This window comes from Humulus lupulus, chromosome 1, assembly GCF_963169125.1.
Source record: "Humulus lupulus chromosome 1, drHumLupu1.1, whole genome shotgun sequence".
Lineage (NCBI taxonomy): Eukaryota > Viridiplantae > Streptophyta > Magnoliopsida > Rosales > Cannabaceae > Humulus > Humulus lupulus.
This window is the reverse complement of record NC_084793.1, coordinates 23,159,418-23,170,455: the sequence shown is the minus strand read 5'-3', so window position 1 is coordinate 23,170,455 and position 11,038 is coordinate 23,159,418.

The following is an 11,038-nucleotide window of genomic DNA, read 5'->3' as shown; positions in this document are numbered from 1 at the left end:
CCTAGCAGTCTCCTCATTTCCACGCCTTTGCCCAGCTCGCCTTTCCTTATCACCATGGGTTGGTTGTGTGTTCCTCCAAGTTGGTGAGGGATACCTTATTGGCGATGGTGGGTGCCTTATTGGTGATGTTGGTTGCCATTCATTATGGGGTCTAGAAGGTCCTGAGTTTTCTCGACCAGGTTCTGCAACATTCTGCGTGGTACCAGGATTTTGGGTCCGAGCCTTCGAGGGGGCTCGGTTATTCCCTACTCCGGCTGGTGCCTCCGCAGTTGGGTTGGCAGGACCTCCAGCCCAGTTAGTTCTCTGGGTTCTCGGCGGAGTAGGTTGTTCCGCTGGCGACGGAGGTGGCTCCACTCTTCTGGTGGCAGCGTTTTTGCGTGGCCATCCTCGAGGCCTACATGGTTGAACATGAATGTCCCGCGGAGGCAGAGCCTGGGCCTCTAGCGGGGGTGGGGCCTGAGCTGCCTGCGCCTTTGCAACTAGTCTGGCTAGCTCTTCATTGCGCTTCTTGGCCTTTGCCAACTGCTTTCGTAGTTGATGATTTTTGAGCTCCACTATTGGGACATATATTTTAGGATTGTAGTACATGTCCTCATCGTCCTTGGGGATTGGTGGTCCCCGAGAGTCGGATGATCCACTCCTCTCATCAGGGTCCGAATTCACCATAGGCTAATTTCTAGGGCGTCGGGGGTAGTCAGCTTCATCTAAAATTTCCTCCTCAGGAACATTGGGATCATTTGCTGCCATTGTTGATTCCGGAGGCTCTCTGACTGAACAGATTCACGCACGTACTGTTTAATGGCTCTCAATGAAAGCATCAAACTGTTGACGTCGCTTTTCGTCAACTTAAATAGTAGAGCAATTAAACAATAAAATACTGGAGCAAATGAATAAAGAGGAAAACAAGAGGATTTTTACATGGTTCAGCAGTTAACTCTGCCTAGTCCACGAGTCTATATTATTAAGACTTGGGAGTTTTCTGGAAACTTTTCAGAGAAGAGTTGCCCAGAGTTTTCTCTCAATAAATTAGAAATCGAACCCTTACAAATGGTGTTTCCTCCTCTATTTATAGAGAAGGTTGCAAAATTCATTCCCACATATTTCAGGAAGATATTTTGTAAATCAATCAAGATAATGCTATTTAATGCATTATTTCTTTTATACACGGAAATGTCCCATGAAAATCAGGAACGGATAACAGATTAAATGATATCCCTTAAATATTGGGATTGTACAGCAATAAACATGTTCACACGTAACTGATTGTCCCAAATGATTGATCAAATCTACAAGATCAACAATTGGCATTAAACTTGCCGAGGTCATCAGTCAACCATGAGCTCGTCACCAAACTTTGTGCTATGTTCAGAACAAGTAGATGCTGACGAAGCTGTTACATCCGAGCTTGTACTTCCCGAGCTCGATCCATCTCGCCTGAAGCAATCATGGAAAAGTATATTCATGTGTTGTGCCATGACTATTGCGAGCTCAGAGCACCCTCGAGGCTACACACCCTCGAGGACGTTGTTCATTTCAAAGAGGTTCGATGGTGGAATCATATGATGACCGTATATGTTTCGAGCTCACACCTAACGAGCCCAGCTTTCGGGGTCATAACTTCTTATCTCGAAGTCTGGGTGTAACAGTTGCAGTAATGGGCTGAGAGGTCAGGTTCAGGGCTAACCTCGCCTCTTCTACATTAACAAACCTCTGGGCCCTTCGATTGAACTCAGTTAGTGACCTAATAGGTTTCCAATTTAAATCTTCCCAAAGGGGGCTCCCTGGAAAAATACCAGCTCTAACGGCCATTAGGTGGCCACTATCATCAACATTACGGGCCCGAGCCAATTCTAGGTTAAACCTCGTAAGGAAATTTTTTAGTGACTTGTCTTGCTGTTGTCGAACATTGGTTAAGGCTGAAGGTTCGGGCCTGATGCCAACCATAGCTTTAAATTGTTTCTTAAATTATCTAGCTAATTGATCCCATGACGAGATCGAATGTTTTTTAAACTTCTCGAACTAGTTTTTTGTTGGTCCTATAAGAGTGGCTGGAAACAGCATACATCTAAGCTCATAGCCAACATTGCTGGCTCGCATGATGGTGTTAAAAGTACTCAGATGACTATACAGGTCTGAGTTTCCATCAAATGGTGCTACATGGGGTATTCTGAATCCTTGGGGAAACAGAGTGCTAGAAATATGCGGGGCAAAAGGCTCGAGCTCCTCGTCAGACTCTTCAGCCTTATCCCTGCTCCACTCGCCTTGCAGGAGCTTGAATGATTTTTCTAACTAATCAATCCTTTCCTGGACCAGATCCACTGGGGGTCGAGCCTGGGCTTGAGGGGGTTGGTTATCGTTAATAAAAGCTCCAGCACCCTATCCTCGTATATGATTATGTGTCGATTGCTTATGACCATTCAGATGGTCTTGCAAATCAAGGTTTGGGGGATTATCTCGGCCCCGATTATGGTTCAGATGATCCCGCAGATCAGGGTGATTCCCCCGATTTTCAGGATGTCTAGGCTTAGTATTATAAATACTTACGAACTGAGTGTAATCTAAGCTCCATCATACTTAACTTGTAGCCCTTTCTGGATGTGAGGCTCGATGATTACGAGGTGGGTCCCCTGCTGGTCTCCTTGCTCCAAGATTTTGTGATCTTGACATTTCGCTTCCCAAAGGTTGAGGAGCTCTGTGATCTCGGGTAGTCTCCCTTTCGTTCCCCCTGTCCAGGCCTAGCCTGTTGATTTCCATCTCGACTGCCACTGCGAGATGGTCTCCGTGGTGCAGGCCGTGGGACCTCTCAGACTGGTGAGGGGTGCATTATGGTGAAGGTGGATGCCTTATGGGTGACGATGGCTGTCTCCCATTGTCGGGCCTAGATGACCCAAAGTTTTCCCGAAAAGGCTCCAGGTTGTTTCTTGCAGCATCAGGATTCGGGTTCTGAGCCACTGGAGGGGCTCAGTTATTACTCGATCCTGTTGATAATTATGCAGTCGGGTTGGCCGCGGCCTCAGCCCGGGTACTTCTCTGGGGCCTCGGCTGATTCAGTTGCGGGGCTTGTTCCGCCCTCATGGCGGTCGTGCTCCCACGGAGACGTCCTCTAGGCCTTCGGAGAGGTGCCTGGGGGTCAGCGGCCTATCTGTCACCTCTGCCAGCTATTTCCGCAGTAGGCAATTTCCAAGTTCTACGATAGGAACAAACCTCTCGGGATTGTAATACAGATCCTCATATGGCTGGGACCAAGTGACCCTCGAGAATCGGGCGAATCACTCCTCTCTTCAGGGTCCAGGTCCACCATGGTCTGCTTTCCAAGTCGTCAGGGATAGTCCTCGGTATGGGGAGTCTCCTCCTTAGGTATCTGGGGAAATTGTCGCCCACCAGTACTGGGGTTGTTTGTAGTGGCTATTTATGATTCAGGAGGTTTTCTGATTAAACAAGCTCACGTCTTATTTAATGTCTCTCAATGAAAGCACCAAATTGTTGACGTCATTTTTCGTCAACTTAGAAATGAAGAGAAATTAAACAAAATACCAAAAGAAACAAACAATAGAAGACACGATTTTTTACGTGGTTCAACAGTTAAAATCTGCCCAGTCCAAGAGTCGATGTTATTCAACTATGGAATTCTCTCAAAGCTTTTTGGAAGCAATTTAACAGAGTATTCCCAATACCAATTTCATCGTCCTTTACAAATGAATAGCTCCAATCTATTTATAGATTGGTTTATCGAATATTTCCCCTCACATTTCGGGGAGTTATTATTCAAATCTCAAATTAAATACAAATAAATGCATATAATTATATAATACACGTATAAATCCCATGATATTCGAGATTTAATAACAGATTACAATCAATCCCTTAGATATAAGGATCCTCAAACAGTAACTATGTTCACACTTGGCTATCGACCTCGAATATTCGAATGCCCTTCGAGATCAACAATCACCACGAGCTTGCTAGCTCGGTTTGCCTTGGTCTTAACAAGTAACTTTGTCGAGACCATCCTCTCTGAGCTCACAATGCCTGAGCTCGAACCATCTTGTCTGATGGTAAAAGATGAACCAGGAGATTTTTACAAGTGTTAAACCTTTGTCATTGTAGCTTCGAGCTCGACTTGTAACCTCGGAACACCTTCGAGCTCACCAATTTTGACGTCGTCATTTTAATACTCAGCGAGACTTTCCCTGATATTGTCATTAATGTTAATTATATGATGAATCTACTTATTTCGAGCTTACACCTTACGAGCTTGACTTTCGAGATCAAAATTTCAATTATTGAAATTTGGGTGTAACACAAAGTTTACAAATTTGTGACTAAAGTTTACAAGTATGTAACTATATGTTATAGTTTTGTAAAGAACATTTACAAACTAAATAAAAAATTATAACAAACCGTTACAGAACTGTTATTTGTATTTTTGTAATTTTTATAAAACTCTGTATTTTTTAAGAAAAAATTAAATTTACAATGCAATGTGTATTTTTTTTTCCATATATCTCTTCTATGTAAAAAGTGTGTAGATAACAAAAATTCTTAGTTTTAACAGTTTGTTTTGTTAACTTTAATGGAATATATCTTTAAAACTAATTAAAAATAGATATTTATTAATTATATTACTATTATTATAATAATATTTAATATAAGACTACATATATAATAATTATATTAATATAAATTTAAATTCAAATGTTATAAAATATCATTATTATAATAATATATAATACAAAATTAGATATTTAATAATTATATTAATATAAATTTATAATTTATAATATATTATTATGATAATAATATATAATTCTAGTTTTTTACTAATTATATGAATATGAATTCAAATATTATAAAATATTAACCTTATAATAATATTTAATACAAGACTAATATTTAATATTTATATTAATATAAATTTAAATATTATAAAATATCATTATTATAATAATATATAATACATAATCTTAATTTTTATTAAAAAAATCATCATGTTTAAAAAAGTTATCATATTATATATATATTAAAAAAAATTATAAACAATATTTAGTTTAATTTTTCATTTAATATATTTATGTCATTATTATATATATAATATTTTTTATTTATTTGAAATTTATATGACAATGATACAAATTTAATAAAAATAATTAATAAATTCTATTAATAAAACTGCATTGCACATTATTTGTATCTAGTATATCTTATCTATATAAAAAATGTGTAGATAACGGAAATTCTTGGTTTAACGGTTTTTTATTTTTTTCGTTAAATTTAACGAAATATTCATATATTTAACAGAATATTCTTATATTTAAGGGTAGATTGCAAACATGATTTAAACTTAGATAAAAATAAATAAATAAATAATTAAAAATATTAAAATAAGCTATTTATTTACATATTTTACAATGATAATTATTTAAAAATATTAAAATCATATGTTTTATAACATAAATAAAATTTAATTAAACTTAAACTTCACGTATTAGAATAATATCATACTAAATATATAATATAATATAATCTAATCTAATCTACTATCAACTATCAACTAGCGACAAACTTAAATTTAAAATTAAAATATAATATTATTATTATATTAAACATATAATATATAATCTCTTATTGTAGAATAAACATAAGTATAAACAAAAAATTAATTAATTAATTAAAATATGATATTTTAAATATATTTTATGATAATATAAATAATTAAATCATATTTATTAAAAAATAATAAATACATACATATCATTTTTTTTATCTTATAAATTTGTGTGATAGTTTGTCTTTTATTAAGTGATTGAAGCTATTTTTCTTCATCAAATTCACCAAAGGACATTGCGAGATACACTGTTGACGCCGTTTTTCGTCAAACAATGAAAGAAGAGCACGTAAACAATAACTGAAAATGACCAATTGAAATAAAACAATGTAAACACACGATTTTTACGTGGTTCAGCAGTTAAATCTTCCTAGTCTACGAGTCTTTGTTATTAAACTCAAGATTATCTCTAGGAATTCTTCAAGAATGAATTCTCCAGAGTTTTCTCTCAAGGATCAGAATTTTTGTCCTTTACAACGGTGCATGGCCTCTCTATTTATAGAGAAGGCTAAAGAATACTATCCCACAAATTTTGGGTAGTTACTCTTTTTGTATAAATAAAATTAATGGCTTTAAATGCCTATAATCAGATATAAAAGGAAACGTCCCCTGAAGACCAGCGGACGTATAACTGACCAAATAATATCCCATGATTCTAGGGGATTTACAATAATAAATGAGGATTACATCTCATATTTATAACACTTGTAGATATTCAAGGTGGTTATCACGTATCTCTAAGGCTTTAGCCTCCCAGGTTTCCCGTCACCTCTCGAGCTGGAGACATCTTCCGAGGTCACATGGCTTTCGAGATCGTATGTGCGTCGAGCTCGGGACCCCTGACCCGAGGTCATCCCTGGAGATGAATGCTTCCCCGGAGCTATCTTTCGAGATCATGAATACTTCGAGGTCACCATACTCGAGGTTGTTTATGTCCTGCAGGCTCGACATGCAACCCTGAAGCATGTTTCCAACCTTATGAGTCTACTTACTTGCGAATTCCAACTTTCGAGGTCACATTTTGCACAGCTCGAAATCTGGGTGTAACATCTTGCTCGCTCAAAAGTATTTGTTCGAATCCTAAGAGAAGGAAACTTTTGAACTACTTTCTTTGAGAACTGTACCGTCATACACTCTTGAAAATGGACACACGTCAATTGGGTATTGCTCATTTTTGGTACTTGAGTACCTTGGAAACATGCCCACGATCGTGCGTCTGACACCTTTTCGGCTCTATCTTGTCATTGATCCCTGACCATTGGATTTTGCAAGGATTTTGTTCAACGTTCCAGATTAATTCCTTTTTCCCACCTATATATACAAGACCCTACTCTTCGTCTTCATTTTTACCTTCGTTTACCAAAAGCAAGAAAAGAAAAAAGAAACCAGAGACCTCCTCATAACGTTTCTATTCTGTGCATGTTTTCTCGGCCAAAGAAACAAAGAAATCCTAGTCTGTTCGAGTCAGTGAGTTCTTATTTGCAACCTCTTCTTCAATCGAAAATCTCTCTGCAATCGCCATTATTGTGTAAGTAAGCAATCTTTGTTTTCCATTTTGTTAGTTTTCATTCATGTTGTCCTTGCTGTGTATGTGTTTATGCTAGTTTACATACTAGTCTACATCCTTAGCATAATGCGATAGGAGGTTTTGATCCGATAGACTCTTATGCTTTTTAGACTTCCATACTGGATTTACATCATTGGCTTATACCCCGTTTTCATATTTGAGTGAATACGAGCCCAGAATCGTTGTTCGCCCAGAATCAACGTCGGATAAGAGAATACGAGCTTGCGCGCGAGCAAGAGGACATTCGAGCTCACTACCGCCGTCAGATAGACGAAGTCATAGAGGGGAAGAGGAGAGTTCTTCGGGAGGCCATCTATCCGGAATCCAATTCAAGTCCTATGCCGATTCCTCTCGATCTTGCTTTAAAGGTTACTGTCGCATACCACCCCGGAGAGCTCAAATTTTCACTAATGGGGGAACCTTCCTCCTCGCAGCCGGGGAGAGAAATGTTTGAGGTCGAGCACTACTGGAGCTCGGTTACCACAACTAGCCAGAAAAGTGACATCCTGGCTTTCCACGGCCTTAGTCTATCAGGCTCCCTGAAGTGTCGAGCTCCGGCCAACCATCAACGGAGCTGTTTCGCCCCTGGGGGCCGCGACGCCAGTGTGAAATATGCGGCCTGGAGCCAGGAACACATGAGGGAAGGAGCTCTGTTGCCCTTGAAGTCTTTCTTTAAAGACTTCACCGACTTCGTTGGGTTGGCTCCATTCCAACTCAACACCAACTCTTACAGGGTACTGTCTGCCCTGAGGTCCTTATACCACGAGATGGGGTGGAAAGGACCTTCGCCTCAAGAGATCTTGTATCTCTTTTGTTTGAAAAGTAATCCCTCCCGAGCACGGGGAGGGGATGGCTTTTATTACCTTTTGCGCTATCCCAAGGAGAAGAAGGTCTTTGAAGATCTTCCCAATCATCCGCCCGATTTCAAAAGGGCCTTCTTCTGGACAGATGGTCTGTCCCCATCTCGGCATTATTCGTTCAGGCGGATTCGGAAGTATTCTTGTTATCTTTATTTCTGTGCTCGTGACTTTAGCTCTTAGACCCGTACTTAGTAGAAATATGTTGTCTTTCAGCCAATTTTCAGCGTCCCACCCCCGACGATACAATGAAGGAGCACAGAGAGACCCTGCTCCAACTCCCCCGTGGCAGGAGGTCACTCCTATACCTTTTACACGAGGACAAACTCCGAAAGTGCGGACTTTTAGAGGAGGGCCAGTCCACCTTTGACTGGTCCAATGTAAAATATGAACACTGGGAGCAGGTGCCCCTGCCCACAGGCGCCCTTCCTCAGAGGAGAGAAACGAGGCCACCTCTTCCAGTTCACCCAAGGAGCCCGCTGTCTGGGAATGAGGCTAATGATGAAGCCTCGAGCTCGGATTCGGATGAAGGTAAAGTCCTTCCTACCTTGAGAATGTGGTCCCCGACCTTACTAAAACACAGGCCCAATAGGTTAGTCTCGTGTCCACAGGATAGATACCACTTCTACATATGGAGTTGGGTAGATGACAGCGTCCATAGGTTTGATAGTGGGCTCGGGAAATACGACACCATGTATACCATGGACGAGATGTGGAACGGGATAGCCGTTCAGTATGGGACCAACGATTATAGGGACCTTTCGAGGTTATCGACCACATATAGAGAAGGCACTCCCCCCGCCTCCTCTGAAGACGGGGGAATTTCCTGGTCCCCAAGTTCGAGCTCGGGGGAGAGTTCCAGTTAGGTTTTTTCTTTACCTGGTTTCCCTCTCTTTGCAAACTTATTATCATTGTCTAACTTATTGGAACTGCGCAGGTGCCATGAATCCCGACCTCGACGCTGTGCTCTTTAGCGATGGGGGAGCTGGCGCCCAGAAGAGCAAACGTCCGAGAATACCACGGAGGTCCGACCGACCATCCAAGGTACCCAGACGCCACGAGACGACCCCCACAGCCCAGACTACTGCGAGCACATCCAAGGAACCGACTGTCCAGGTTGATGCGTCTGGCTCGACCGCGCCCATCTCGCTACCTCCGACCGAAACTCAAATAGCAGTTGTTCGTCCCCCGAAGAAACCTTCTACCTCCAAGGTTCAACTGCCAACGGCCCGAACTCATATTGAGGAGTACGTGCTTGATGGCGCCGCTGGGACAGAAGGGGCTGTGCTCAGCTCGGATGTCCTTTCTCGGATGGGTCAGAGCTTTTCTGGCTTCAGCACCGACCACTGGGACCTCGTGCACAAGGCCTCGGTCTGCAATACTCTTTATGATAAGAGTATCGAACTCACCGCCGTGGTAGCCTTTGCAACTCTATTTTAAATATTTGTGCCTTAGTTCGCAATTCTGATTCGTTCTTTGTGTTTCAGGCCCTTGTCGTTTCAGCACAGCTCAACTATAAACTGACCAACGAGGTGCAAACGAGCATGTCCCTGGCCCAGAAGTCGAAGTATCTCGAGCTTAAGATGGCTGACGAGCTCAAAGATTCGAAGTTTAAACTTGAAAAAATGAAGACCCGTCTCGAGGAGCTGGAGAAATCGAATGTCGAGCTGGAGCAAGCGAAGACTTGTCTCGAGAAGGCCAATGCCAAGCTCGAAGAGGAAAAATCTGCCACCTTTGACTTCATGGAGAGCGAGAAGGCCCGCCTCCTGGATGAGTATAAGGAGCAGAAGGAGAAATCGGTCGACCAAGCCATGTACAAACTTTGGGCTGATAATGCCGACCTCGATACCAGCTTCCTGGGCCCTCTCGAGGCCACATATGTTGAGCGGTGGAATGCCCGTCTTGAGGCAAGTGAAGCTGCTCGAGAGGCGGCTTAGAAGGATAGCCATGCTATTCGTCCTGGAGGGTCCGGTGCTACTGATGCTGAGAAGGCCAAGGAGACTCTTCTTCCTTAAATCTGATCTCGGGGAAATCATTTATTGGGGCTGCGTCCCCCTATTTTGTAACTATCTTAATTTATGCCCACGGGGCTGATACAATTTCTTTAAATATTACTTACATGTGCTTTACATTTCTTGGCTCGAAATATTTTACACATTTTTTATGGATGAATCATTTATGTTTATTTATTCATACAAACATATCGTGGATTTAGGTTCGAAGCTCAATGCATTCATGCATAGTTTGTTCAAATTATCTGCTTCCGACCTCGTTATTTTTCAAAGTCAAGTATTACTTTAACCATGAACCCAAAAGTACTTATATGGTATGTAATGCAAATGATTTGGTTATATCTTTTTTGTTTAGTCACTTTTACTCATCCTCAGTTTTTGCTCCGAGGTTAAGAGTTCGAAACTATTTTTCTTTAAGATATTCCAGCCTCGATCTCGACTTGTTTCGCAATAGGTTTAGGTTCCTACTTATCATCGATTAATTTTTTGGCTGGTTTGTTCCAAACCTGTTAAGTTTGCACATCTGGTTAACTCCAAACGTTTTAGGTTTTTGGTAGTTCGGTTATGTCCGAACTATCTAAGCTCGTATACTTGGTTATCTCCAAATACTTTATGTTTTCGATAATTCGGTTATGTCCGAACTATCTTAGCTCGTATATTTGGTTATATCCAAATACTTTGTGTTTTTGATAACTCGGTTATGTCCGAACTATCTAGGCTCACATATTTGGTTATATCCAAATACTTTATGTTTTTGATAATTTGGTTATGTCCGAACTATCTCAGCTCGCGTATTTGGTTATATCCAAATACTTTATATATATATTTTTTGCATATGTTATTTTATTTTTTACGCTGATGGTATATGTACCAATGATGCCCCCTTAATATCCTATGAGTGTGACCATAGGTTATTAAATTAAGAGAGATTGCAAAAATGAAAAGAAATAACATATTTGAATGAAATGGAACTTTTATTTGATGGTATTCAAAAACA